This window comes from Mytilus galloprovincialis, chromosome 6 (genome assembly GCF_965363235.1).
Source record: "Mytilus galloprovincialis chromosome 6, xbMytGall1.hap1.1, whole genome shotgun sequence".
Taxonomy (NCBI): Eukaryota; Metazoa; Mollusca; class Bivalvia; order Mytilida; family Mytilidae; genus Mytilus; species Mytilus galloprovincialis.
Window position 1 is genome coordinate 85,982,373 of NC_134843.1, and position 15,271 is coordinate 85,997,643.

Here is a 15,271-nt window from a genome sequence, read left to right on the forward strand (position 1 = left end):
ACAGACAAATAAAAGAACAACACGTTGAGATGATAAACAACATCAGTACCCGGAATCTATACTTCAATACTATCGTGGATTATTTGTGAAGTTGATACAAAATATTATCAACAAGGTCTTGGTTCATTCCTAGTGTCATCGTTTTAAAAGAAGAATAAAAACGAAAACATACTTAAAATGTTTCGATGGTCACCGAACTTATTCAATTTCTTTAGTCTTTAATCTCATTTCCCCACAGATTACCTTTACAACATTCTAAAACATTGATCACATCCTGATATACCATCAAAGTCATTTCTGGACCAAACACCAGTTTTTGATGGGGTTCGTGTTGTTGTTGTATCCCTATTTGTAACATTTTTACCAATTGTGTCTGTTTGTTTTGTTCATGAATCGTTGTCAATTTAATAGAATTAGATGTGATTTTCGTACAAGTGAGAGGTTTAGCGCTATAAAATAAGGTTCAGTCCACCATTTTCCAAATCTGAAAATGCCTGTACTAATGTGTTTTATCATTTGATTTTGCCATTTGATTAGGGACTTTCTGTTTGGATTTTTCCTGGAGTTCAGTATTTTTGTGATTTGTTTTACTGAACAAACCATGGGCCAATATCTTGTGTGGAATCATACCTTTCCATTGAAACCCTTTTCATAGCAACACCGTTCAATATTCTCAATTTTCAATTTATTTATATGTTCTTTAATGAAAAAACAATCGCGGTGGTCAAAATGAAAAAAAAAAAACTAATCCTTATTGTATATTGCTGTCTAACGTTGATTTATTTTTGAGGTATTGAAAATCAGTATTATATACGATTCTCTGATATACGATTAAATACATAAGATGCCTTTGATCATACAATATCATTTTATATCTTTATTTCACGAGCGTACCTGATTTCAGCTATGCTGGATCAGATAGAAATAAGATAGTACATGTAATACTAAGCAATTAAAAAGTTATTTGCAATGAACTATACTCGTGACCAACTCTTATCGGATGTGCAAATGTTAAAACACTAATTTCAAACTTCCTTTTTAAATACTTTGCTATTTTCAAGTTTTATCGTTCTCCGTGTACATGTACAAATACCCTTTGTTCAAACAGCAAAGAACAAATAATTCGTTTTGTCGTTCTAAATGATTAAAAGTACAACTTCTTTTTGAAGGCATAAATATCATTACTTATTTAACAAGGTTGTAACAAATGTCTGCATCGTTTCTCAATTATAAATAAACGATATTACTTTATCATTTATCAACGGAAGCCTTTATGAATTGGCTGCTGAAGTCAGATATATTTATTACTTCATGCTAATCTCCATCTCATTGTTCCGAATTCATTTGTAGTCTGTCATATCTTTTATCTTCGCCATCTTGTTTCTAAGGTGACAGAGCGAATAATGCTCTATCGGGACAGATAAGCCAGATCGAATATTGATAGAGGGCGCCTTGGTGATCATGTGATAAGATAAACATCAGATAACGTCGTCCATGTTGGCATGAGAGATTCTGATAAGGGTATTGTACATAAATGAAAGATGCTAAAGATAATTTTGTAATGAACTTGACGGAGAATTTTTTCCCTTATTGGTAAAATCAATATGAAACCGTGATATGATGGGCTGATAAATGTCAGATACGTTTTGAAGTAACAAAAAATATTGGAAACTATTTCAAAACTGTCCTTTCTTACCGTATATCGCAATTCTATGAATAATAGGAAATAAAAACACGTCATGATAAATTTGTGCTCAACAAGCCAAACACAATTTTTCTTTGTCGTGGTCGAAAAACGGTGCAAGTAAGACTCTGTAAAGTGTATCACTTTATATAAAGGAAAATCAGTACACATCAAAATTGTTTAGAAGACGTATGCCCCTTTGCAATGATTATTATATGAACATTAGATTGTTAACTCATTTATTTTTTTAGATTTTAATTAATCTTACATCATGGGTTTATATCAGTAATGTCTCGGATCAGTGCCAATAATTAAAAAAAATAAAGAGTTATACCCCTTTGAAATATCAGTTATAAGGTAAGATGTATGTAAGTGATCTACAATACATTATAGATTACAATCAAATTTATATCAAAGGATTAAATCAGAAATGTTTCGGACAATTTCGAAAATCATTGCCGATCAAATTCGTTTATAAGAATTATGCCTCTTAGAAGTTAAATCATTTCGGCAGTTGCATTGCGTTTGCTCTCAAGTCTTTATTTCTATAAAATACTTTAAAAAATTCAAGAAAACTATAATTTAAATTTTAATTCTATTGCCCTGTGACAGAAAACATATTTTTTTTACGCTGGGACATTGGAACTCTGAGTGGTAATATCAAAGCAAACACATAAAAGAGATTTGTTTCTATCCTATAAATTTATCTAGGGATGATGACGTCCAGTTCATACGCATTCCTGAATTCTTATTCCTGAAATACGTAAAAAAAAGTAACAGTAAATCACCGATGTTAAAATCTTATAAAAACTTAAGGAATAACATAAACTCCCAAAAAGCAAGAACGTGTGCGTCGACAGAATTCTTTTTGGCCTTTTTCACATTTTTTTATTCGAGCGTCACTGATGAGTCTTTTGTAGACGAAACGCGAGTCTGTCGCAAATATAAAATTTCAATACTTGTACCTATGATGAGCCTATTTACTATGCATGCATCACCAGTCACGCAAACAATCTGTTGGAATAAAACCGAGGAACAACAATTTTACTGCAATTACTAAAGAACTTTTTCGGGAGTGTCTCACAACCAGGAAAGCACAAATCGTGTTTTTGCATTTCCTGCTGCAACTCCCAATCGTATATTGATATTCTCTTATAGATCGCGAGACCTAAGTACTTATTTGTTGATATTGTTTGAATAGATAGAATTTATCAAATACAATTATTTATCAGAAAAGTTTATTTGAATCTTTTGAAATAACGTTTTAATAATTATCTAAACTAGTCTGTTAAATTGTTCTGGCAAAACTATGTTAATCGGTAGCGATAAACACATGTTGCTGTAGTAGTTAATAACTAAAGACCAGGCCTTGAAGTCATAAAACTTTGAGTCGGTTTTTGTCCTCATTCTCCAAAATCAACCAATCAAAATGCTGCATTTCATGTTTCAAGCATGATTTTTGTGCTCCGAGCACTGGGCAAAGTTTTTTGACTTCAACCCAAAAGCTACCTTTTCTTTTTAAAATGTATTAAGTTTTATTTCCTGAATAGAGACAATACAACAACATTAACAACAATGATTACGCCTCACTACGATTATCAGACGGAATTGTAATATCTATAAAGAAACCACATCTATTTTATCTTAATCAATTTTTCTGTAATATTATAAACTTCACAAAAAGTACAAACATTTTTGTGACGATTTTTTTTCTGAGCAGATTTTATTTCGTTTGTGGTGTTCTTAATATGTTCTGCCGTAAATTAATGAGAGTTGTCCGTCTACGGTTAACATGTTGTACTTTATGCGTCTTTGTGTCGAGTGTTTTGCGTCAGTTTGTACTGTATTTCTGTCACGTACTGTTGTCCTGCATTTAAGAGGTTGTTTTAACATTGCCATATAAGCAGGAGGTCTAGAGAGCCACAAAACCAGCTGCTTTTCACAATTGTACTAAAAATAAGTCCTGTATCAAGTCAGGAATATTGCAGTTGTTATCTGCAGTCCGTTTTGATGTATGCTTGCGTTTGCTTTTGTTGTAGTGAGGGTTCTGGTGTTCCGTTGTTTTCTTTTCATGGTTGGTGTGTTTCCTCGGTTTAGTTTGTTACCCGGATTTTTTTTTTTTTGCTTAATAGATTTATGACTATTGAACAGCGGTATACTACTGTTGCCTTTATTTGAATAGTACTGAACAACTTATGACGGTCTACAATATTGCAATTCCTATAATACAAAGTAAACCTCTACAATGTATATGCGAATGTATCTTTGCTTTTCTTTTGCCATTTTAATACATCTGTAGAAAATATTAAAACCACACGTTATAAATTACATGCGTTCAATAATTTCCAAGTACTTAACAATTATAACGATATTCAGGTAGATTTGCATTACTTCAAAATTATAGTTAGAAAAGCCTACATATGACAAATTAGATATGAAGGACGAGAGTTTAGTGCTAAAGATCATGTTTAACCCCCACTTCTACTTTAATTGGATGTCCCAAGTAAAGAACCTGTAATCAGGTGGTTGTTCGTGGTTGCTGTCTGTCATGTTTGTTTTTTTCAAAAATACTACTGACATTGCTTTTATCGTTTTTGAATTGTTCACACTTTCTCGTGTTGGAGACTTTTATATGTATTACTCTTTGTATGCGTTTTGCTCATTAATAATTGAAGGCCGTTCGACGACATTGATTAATTTCCTTGACATGGTTGTACAAACGTCTATTAAGTTAATAGACGATTTTGCAACCCAGTCCTGTTATGATAAAGAACAAGAGATGATAATGAACAAAACTTATTTGGATCTGAATAATTTCTAGTAGCAGTAAAAATGACAACCACCGAATTACAGGCTTGACTTGTTGCAGGGTTAAACATTTAAGTGGTGTAATAGTACAATATAGGAACGAACTTTGAAGATCAGTTTGAAAAGGCTTAACTCATCAGATTGATACACAAAGAAATACATCTTACAAAAAATCCTTAGTGGACGTGGACGAGTCAAGTCCATACTAATAACCAGTAAAAAGCAAATCATGTATCTAAGACTAAATTATCAATACAATAATTGCACATCCAACATCCAACAGATTAAGTGTAAAGACGTTATAAACAGTCAGAGAAAACATGACATTGTGCAATTCCGAGACACAGGTATCGACAGATTGTTGATCCATGAATATGCATAGTGTGGATTCATTATTATTCGTTGGATATCAATGTTCGTGAATTTCGTAGGAACAGGTAAATTACGAATTAATTGCTAAATGTTCAACGAATAGCAAATTTTCTATAGACTTGTATGCAGAATTTAGCAAAACCAAGTAATTCAATATCCACGAACATGTAATTTTTCCTTAATCCACATTATGTATTTAAAAAAACATTTAGTTTCGTAATTTACTGATATCAAAATCAATAGTTTAGGAATTTTTGATTTTGACACGTTTTGTTGCTGTCTCATTTATCCCATAACTCTTTATTTTCTTATTCAATGACATATTGCACTACTGCAGTTAACAATTTACTTCCATAACTCATTTTGATCAGATATTAGGTTGTTTGCACTCGCATGCTTTAGACTTCATTTGGCACAGATATGTTTTGGTATTGTTAAATCTTACACATATAATATCATTTGCAAAAACGTTTGGATTATCATCAGTTTATTAATCTCATATTTCAGCTCACTGTCTTATGGTCGACAATTGGTTTATTTTTACTTTTTGGTGTACAGTTTGATTTAGAAGAAAACCGAAATAGCTAGATAATACAATTAATTATCTACTTACCACCACAATTTTATAAAAATAAGTATTGTAATTTTCATTGTTATTAATAAATGTTATATCAGTATTACAAACCTAATCTTGAATTCAATCCTAAGTCTATCCTATTTTTCGGAAATGTTTAGAAATTCAAATGTGACGTCACTTTGTGCATTGATCTCTTCGGCTAACTCGGCTGTGATTTGTTATGGGCGAGTTCAGATTGTTTTATGTATATTTTTTTATTCCGTAGTTAGTCACCACTTCTGTGTTATCATGTACATGTATTATATAGTCATTTTTATAAAATTACTGTTTGCAAAAGTATGAATTATTATTAATACTATTAATACTAAGGATGTTCTTATCCAAGGCAGATAACCTTAGCAATATTAGGCTAAACTTTTTGGAACTTTTGATTATCGCTGCTCTTCAACTTGTACTTGTTTTGGCTTTCGATTTTTTTTTTCATATTAGCGTCACTGATTATTCTTTTGTAGACGAAACGCACGTCTGGCGTATTGAATTATAAACCTGGTACCTTTTGATAGCGATTATTTGTGTGTTTCTCAGTCCTTTATGTTCTCCCATTTATTTGTATTGTAGTCCTGTCATGTTATGTTGTCATTTAAATTATATTTAACATTGTCATAAAAAAGAGAGGTTTGGCTAGCCAAAAAAACCAGGTTCGACCCACATTATTGTGTTAAAATGTACTGTACCAAGTCAGGAAAATGGTCATTGTTATATTATAGTTGGTTTATGTGTGTATTACTTTTTAGTGTTGTGTTTCTGTTGTGCCGTGGTTCTCCTCTTATGTTTGTTGGTTTCCCTCAGTTTTAGTTTGTGGCCCGGATTTGTTTTTTTCTCAATCGATTTAGGAATTTCGAACAGCGGTATACTACTGTTGCCTTCATTTACAGCAGAAACAAGTAATTTTGGGGACAAACAAATTGTTCAATTTTCTAACGCTTACTGATTAGTTTTCTTAAAACTTCAAATATTTTTGGTAAAAATAAATTTAATTGTATTAAAAGACTTCGAATCGTTTTTTTTTTTATTTTAAAAAGGTTAACAAAGATACAGGATTATTATTTTGTTCTCTATGTGTGTCTACTCTACACTCATCATTGGCTCTAAACCACGCTAAAAATGCATTTATTGAAATATTTCCTACTAATCAACAGCCGTTTTACAAATGGTTTGTTTAGTATTGCTTGAAATTTTGCGATGTTGTTTTTTATATTTTTATGAATTATATATGTGCACATCTCTTGGATATTAAAATGTCTCAAACTTTGATTACACACGCAATACTGTTTAGGCCGAAGCTGCAGAAGGAAAATAGACAAGTAAACATAGAAACATCAGTGTTAGCATTGTGTTATCAAAACGGTCGTTGCAGATTTCCAAGGTAATTAGTGAGTTTCTTTGATTTTTACATTTCATGTAAAATTGTAGAAACAAACGTCACAAATTTTTTTATATCTAACTCATGCGAAAAGCTAGATTGAAAAGAAAAAAGTTTGAATTATACTTACTAATAATAAACTCATCATAGATTCCAGAATTGAAATTATATTTGTGCCAGACGCGCATTTTGTCTTCAAAAGACTCATCAGTGAAGCTCGTAGCTCAAAAAATGTTAAAAAGGCGAAATAAAGTTCGAAGTTGAAGAGCATTGAGGACCAAAATGTCCTAAAACTAAAATAATCTATTCCTGAGGTAGAACAGCCTTATTTTTTTTCTAAATTTCTAAGATTTGTAAACAGTTAATTTATAATTATGACACTCAATATCAATGATAATTCATTTCAACACAGTAGAGCTGACTTCTTGGCTGGTGTTACCCTTGGGGAACTAAAACTCCACCAGCTGTGGCATCGACCCAGTGGTTGTAAACAAACTCATCATATATACCAGTATTTAAATGTTTCTTTCTTCGTTTTCACTATTTTGTTTTTAATTCGGCACTTCAATACGATACGAAATGTCTACAGGGAACGATAAAAGGGGGACGAAAGATACCAAAGGGAAGTCAAACTCATAAATCTAATACAAACTGACAACCCCATGGCTAAAAATGAAAAAGACAAACAAACAACAGCACACATGACACAACATAGAAAACTAAAGAATAAACAACACGAACCCCACCACAAATAGGGGTGATCTCAGGTGCTCCGCATGTGGCACCCGTCGTGTTGCTTTATGTGATAAAAAATCTCGTAAATAGTCTAACTCGGTAGGTCACATTCATCAAAGGGAAGGGGATTGTAGTTACGATGTAAGTAACATATCCGATATCATTTGTGAAACGGTTATTCCATAACGGTCAACCAACTCGTGATGGCGTCCGTAAAATTTACGAAGGGATGATTTCAACTTCACCATTTGGAACTCTTGGTTTAATAGCTTCCTTGTGAGCAGCAACCCTTTATCAAGAAAATCATGATAGGAAATGCAAGCACGGGAATATCGTATCAATTGGGAGATATGTACCCCGTATGCAGTTGCTGCTGGAATGTTGCTACTTAGAAATGGAAAGTTCACAATTGGAAAGCTGAAATCATCTCTTTTGTCGTACAGTTTTGTTTTTAACCGACCCTCATTGTCAATTTCTAGATGTAAGTCAAGATATGAGGCCGACTTTACTGTATCTGTAGCTCGATGGGATAGATGCGTTCCACGGTCACCAAATTTTGAATTAATTAGTGAAAGAACATCATCTATATAGCGGAAAGTAGAGTTAAAGGATATTGCTAACTTCTTATTTTTCTTCCTAAGAAGTTCCTGCATGAAGTCAGCTTTAATGATAAAGAAACAGTTAACCATATACCAAGGGGACCAACGAAAATTCCATCGCGATCTCGAAATAGGATTATCTATTGTACAAAGGCAAAGAAAAAAATCTGGGGATCTGTTAATCTGTTTCTATTTAACATTAAAAGCAAAGTATTATTTAACATTCTACATTCAATATGGAAAATAGAAAATTATGATTTGGAATGACTTCTCCTACCCCTTCTTATGCATTAGAGGTACTTTCTCGTCTTATAATCCATTATAGGCTGGACACAAGTTCCCAAGCTATCCTATGTTACAGATAACCATTTTTCATAGCATTGATCATATATAGACATTATTTTTGAAATGACGAATTTGATAATTAAGATACCGAAGCATAGTCACCGAATGACGAATAATTAGGCAGATCTGATCGAGTGCAATCATTTGACGTCATGATTTAACATTAAAAACATGATTTCTTTTATTCGCCTTTGTCATGTCTGCGCTATTCTGCGTTGATATACATTAGGAATACGCATTGGATGACGAATTATAAATTATAACAGATTTTTTATGAAACATTGAGAAAATAAGATCTTCAAATATCAAAATTGTTCTTACACATGCAAGAACACTTAATGTAAATAAACTAGGCATACACTGACATATTTTTTTAGAATTTAGAAATCAAAGCGAAACGCTATTTTGTTAAATCAGAAAAAGGAACACACATTTCGAAAAATTCCAGTTCATTTTCATTGAAATTGATATCTTTTTAATAACTACAATAAGAATCACCTGAGTTTGCAAGTATTTCAAGATATGATTTAGACGTTCATCATAAGATATTTCGTGTTTGAACATGTGCAAAAAACGAATTCCATGTTATTTATCTGATCTGGAACCAGCTGATTACATCAAATATATACGATGTTCTTATCGAAATCATACACGCCTGATTTGTAAAGATGATGTAAAATGTATCAAAAATTTCAACATTTTAAAACCGAAACTACCGATAAGACAAATCACGGAAGACAGCGGGGAAGAGGCGCAATGGAGATAGTTATCTCCCCTTATCAACAATGGCGGCTTTCATGTATATCTCCGAGTGAGATATTTACCTTGTATCTTTATGATAGCACTAAATATATGGACAATTTCTGGCTTGAGTTCCAAGATTTTGATAAGATTGATAATCTTTTATTCTAATTTGAATTTGATTTCAGATAGTGTTTAGGATGCACTTGGTGTACATTGAATCATCGATTTTTTAAGAAAGATACTAGCCTATAAATGTCGCATTTAGATAAATATTATATAAATATGTATTGAGAAAACAGGTCTTTGATTGAATTAACATATTTATGTTTTGATTATAGTTGATAAAGTATTGTTATCTTTTTTAATCAAGTTGAACATCAACAAATCAAATGCACTTTAAATATTTGAAGATACGCCTATCATATCTATTGCTTCGGTAAAAAACAAAATAACTCAGATAGTCCTTACATAATAGCAGAACAATTACCTCACATCGAATTTTACGTCTTTTTGAGAAAAAAAATAATATACTGGTGCTGCGTAACCGAATTAAAATGGAATAAAAAATAAACGCAAACTTATAAATTAAGGCATCAGTTGTTTACTGATTAACCATCTCGTAAATCAAGGAAAAGGACACAAATCAGAGAAACAAACAAAAACCGAGGGAATCACATAAACTGCAATAGGAGCAAGATTATATGTGTCGACAAGGGAAGCGTCTCTTGCGATACGTGCAGCACCTGCATTGCGATTTCACTCAATTCAAATCTCTATCTTCAATAAAACATAACAAATTTAAGTCAGACCAGACCACTACATGTATATTGGTATTTAGAAATCTAAAACCACGCAAACATATCGCTACTAAGCTGAGACATTAACAAATCGTATTTTCAACCAATTCGTTATGGTGAACATAAAGCGTATGTAGTGTAAATTGCAGTCGTTCTGTGCTGATGCCGTATTTGTACAAGGACAAGAACCTCCTTAAGGAACTCCATTAATCAAGGACCTACACGAGCGTATTCACTAAACAATGTTAACAACTTGCCATGAAGCCGGCGATATATTACTGATGCGAAATTGGGAGTCAACAATTTGAAAGTTTAATCATAAAGTGTGTCGTAAATATAAGTTTGCGTTGGTCTATATGTGTCGTTATCGACACAAAGATCAATATACGTAGCAAACAGTCTTTTTTTTGTGTTATATCATGAATTTCAAGTTCACTAGGATCTTGTTTTAAATGTAAGCATTATTTGAAATAACGGTTTTTGAGTGACGAACCATCAATTAATTTGAATAGAAAACATATGTGTAGGATTATTTTTTTTTAAATGTTCTGTACCAAATCTAATTCACATAAAACAAAACAAGTCGACCTTTAATTGTGCACAATTAGTACCCATCGGAATGACGACTGTCTGCTGAAATATCAAGCAACCAAAATCAACAAATTAAATATCCATTAGGAAGTCCAGCATTTTGATGACATCATATTTTTTTAATCTGTTGTAAGAATCAGTGAGGTACTTCACATAGTAGGTTGATTTTGTTACAAAAATGTAGAGATATGATGGAAAATTTGGAAGTATATCTGAATAGATTTTATGAATCCACATCTGATTGACACTACTGATTGGATGTTTCTTACTACAATACTTCTGAAAGCAATATTTTACTGTTAAAAGAATGGTGTTAAAAAAAGATGTTTAGTTTTGAAGTCTCGACTTTATGTCGTTCTTTATATTTGTTGATGTGAACTTTAGTTACCTAGTACATATAAAAGTAGAAGATTTTCATCGTCCTTTTTCCAAGTAGAGAAAGATGGTCTTGGGATTCTCTTAAATCTCTTCACTTAAAAGTAATACATCAGAATATGTGTGATTCCCAGTTTTCCTGTGAATGCCAAGTTCTTTAGTGGGTTGTAACAACAACATTTTTGTCTTGAAGAGATAAAGCATCCACCACCTGACTTCTTGAAATGGACAGAAACTTGACATTTAATGTATGTCTATTTTACATCGTCGATTCCATTACGCTTCTAAATGCATGACCAGAACAGCTTTGCTTCATTCAAATAAAGTGTCAGGTTTGATTCTCCTGGTTGTTGCATTATTCATTTTCTGGCATAGTTCGCAAATACATGTTCCAGGAACTTGAATGTCTTCCTTAAATTCCTTCTCTTTTTGTAGGAGTTCGTGATTATTTAAAAAAAATCAAATTCTGATTAATGGTATATCCAAAATTGTTGACATTATTGATAAAATATGTAATCGAATAACTCCGATAATAAACTGTTGTCTGTTATAATGAAAACATGTTAACAATGAAATGATAGAATCTTAAAACAATTAGAAAAAAAGTCAATATAAAAGATATCATTACGAACACATGCTTCTGACATACTCTTCATCATAAGGCTTGAAAATGAAAGAAAACAAAAAGGTTTTCGATATCACAAACTAGTCAAAACATTTACTAAATTTTATCATCTGTATAAGGAAATATTTCGTAACTATAACTCAACATGCAGACATCTAATACGTTCAGGTATTTCACATCCAATCTTTTATGGTAATATTCTTTACAAAGGACAAAAATGTCAGTATTCACCTCAAAAGCTAACAAAACCTTTATACAGACTTATTAAAAAGGGATATAGTTACGATACTGTTGTCAGGTCATTATAGATTGCATAGTTTGGCTTTAATATTGATTCACTTATGCTCAATCTATGTTGTGTCATGTGTACTATTTTTAGTCTGTTTGTCTTATTCATTTTTAGCCATGGCGTTGTCAGTTTATTTTCGAGTTTGAGTCGCCTAACAGGAGGGATTGTGCCTGATATTCATATGATGAAGACATAATCTTTCAATAAGTTTAATTGAGGTATGGCGCTGGCATGTCAGTAACTGCTAGTAGTCTTTTGTTATTTATGTATTATTGTCATTTTGTTTATTTTTTTTGTTTCATATTCTGACATCTGACTCGGACTTCTCTTCTCTTAAACTGAGTTTTACTGTGCGTATTGTTGTGCGTTTGTTTTTCTACATTGGCTAGAGTTATAGTGGGAGGGTTGAGATCTAAAAAAAACGTGTTTAACCCCGCCGCAATTTTGCGCCTGTCCAAAGTCAGGAGCCTCTGGCCTTTGTTAGTCTGGTATGATTTTTGTTTTTAGTTTCCTGTGTATAATTCGGAGTTTAGTACGACGCCCATTATAACTGAACTAATATGCATATCTGTTAGGGGCCGCCTCTGGGTGCGGGAGTTTCTCGCTACATTGAAGACCCATTGGTGGCCTTCGGCTGTTGTCTGCTGTATGGTCGGGTTGTTTTCGCGTTGACACATTCCCCATTTCCATTCTTAATTTGACCTACATTTAGTAACTAGTTCCTAAATACAAGCAAGATACTTAAGTGGCGAACAGGTGATACAAAATTTCATTCGAACATATACAGAAAACACTGTTAAGAAAGACTCGCATCATTTAGTCCCTTAACCTTTGACAAGACCAAATGCAGTATAAATGAAATGAACCAACGAGAAGCTTTTCATGACAAAGGAAAATCGAAAACAATCACTCAGTCATAGAAGCGACTCAGTCATAGAAGCGACAAATACATTAAAAAAAAATATTATTACAAAAAAAAAAAAAAAAAAAAAAAAAAAAATCTGAAAACAGAAGCAATATCGACATAAACTTGTAAACGTGAAATCAACATTGAAAGAACAATTAGTTTTGAAAAACCTACACCATCAAGTGTCAACTTTTTGAGGGGGTGAAAACTTTTGATTTGTTACTCAAATACCCGATAAATGATTTATCGGTGAAAACCCACCAACAGTAAACTTAAATACTCACTTTCAATTTGCCTGGATATTACATTAGTTGTATTTTGAAGAGTTTGTTTTAATATCTTATGACCCGGAGGTTAAACACCGACTTGATTATGTCATGTATATATCACTAACTGATATTTGTGAATGATTTAAAAAAAAGTTGCAACTTTATTATTTTTAAATAACATAAAGGGGTTAAAATCATCATAAATTTAAACCAAGTATGTATTTGTCTCTTGTTGCTGAATTTTTTGTTAGATAATTGCTACTCAGTATAATTATTACCAGTTCTAACATAACCGTTCTGACATTTGAAACGGTTTCAGGATTGTTTCGTGTAGCTGGCACTTGATTGTTTAATACCAGTTCGGTAATCTTCTTGTTTATCAGAATCAATTGTCCAAGACATAACGGTATCCTCATTTACATATTAGAAATAAAAAAGGGTGTTTCTGAAATGTGGTGCTTCCAAAGCCCTACTCTATGTTTACGTCTAAATTACTAGTTACACACTTGAAAACTTAATACCTCAAAATGAAAAGAGCTTTGTGACCAAAGGGGTCTTGATAAAAAGACAAACTATTTAAGGTCAAGTTTAAATTACCTGACGAATTTGGAACCTTCTTGTTTTAATATTTCCTAATGCAGTCATTTATTTTGCTGTTCTGTATAAATAAAGGCAACAATAGTATACCACTGTTCAAAACTCATAAAACGATTTAAAAAAAAAACAACAAATCCGGGTTTCAAACTAAAACATCAAACATAAGAGGTTTAAACACGAATGTACTCAAATAATCGATAAATGAGGACGTTTTATCAACGTGTTAAATTCTTGTATAAACTATCTGAGGGTACCATAATGTGTATCAATACTATTGTAAAACTACTTATTTAGAATAAGAAATGCATTTCTCGGCTTTTTATCCTAGTTTTTTCATATACGAATAACATTTTGATTAAAAAATAATTTAAAATTGACAAATAACTGCCCTTAATTCTTCGACCACCAGAACTGGTATTAATCATGGTAAGAGAGCAGCTATAACTTACATCATTTATAACCATTCTAAAGAAGAAAAGATTCTTATTGTTCTACATTCAAAAATCAAATAAGCACTCATACAAAAATTAAGCTAACGAATAACAACGTTTTAGAATCTAAAAACAAAATAACCCAGAAGAGGCTATAATTATGTAATGATCACATTGCATCTTTTGATAAATTAATAGTTTAAATGTGTAATTATAGTTACATAACGTATGTTTTCTGTGTAAGCTACATACTACACCGCTGTAAACTTACTCGGGTCAAATTTAACATAGTTGAGTTTTTTTTTAAAGTGGCAAACAAACAATCAAAAATAAATAAATACATACATTCTAGAAGAATTTTAAAATTCATAACGTTCTGTTGATAAATGTAGTAACTACATTTGGTCATAGAATCGGGAACCAATTTTAACAGAACATCAGAGTAATTATAAGATTGTACGTGTACTATCTTAACAGCGGCGGACATACAAATTAGTTGTTGCGGTTCACATTAACGATCGCTGATGATATATCACTAAATAACTCGTTTGATATGATTGAGCTTTTAATTTTGAATTTTAAATTTGAATAGGGATATTCCTTTTGGAAATTTCCGCGAAGTTCAGTATTTGTGTGAGTTTACTTTTCACTGTTCGGTCAGTTCTTGCATGTTATATATCGCAGTTAGCTTGAAATTAAGCATGCTACTGAAATTTGAAGGACTGCTACCTACCTTGATCTTCACACAGATGAGCGACTTTACACTAAAATCAACGAAGAACGGGATGATTTAAGCTTCTCAATTGTGAACTTTCCATTTAGTAGCAACATTCTAGCAGTACCTACATACTGAGAATATATACGAATTGATACAAAATTTCCGTGCTTGTATTTCCTATCATGATTTCTTTAATAGAGGGTTGCTACTCACAACCAGGAAGCTATTAAAACAAGAGTTCCAAATGGTGAAGTTGAATTCATCCCTTTGTAAATTTTACGGACGCCATCACGAGTTGGTTGACCGCTATGGAATTACCGTTTCGTCGATGATATCGGATATGTTCCTTACGTCGAAACTAAAATCCCTTCCTATTTCATGAATG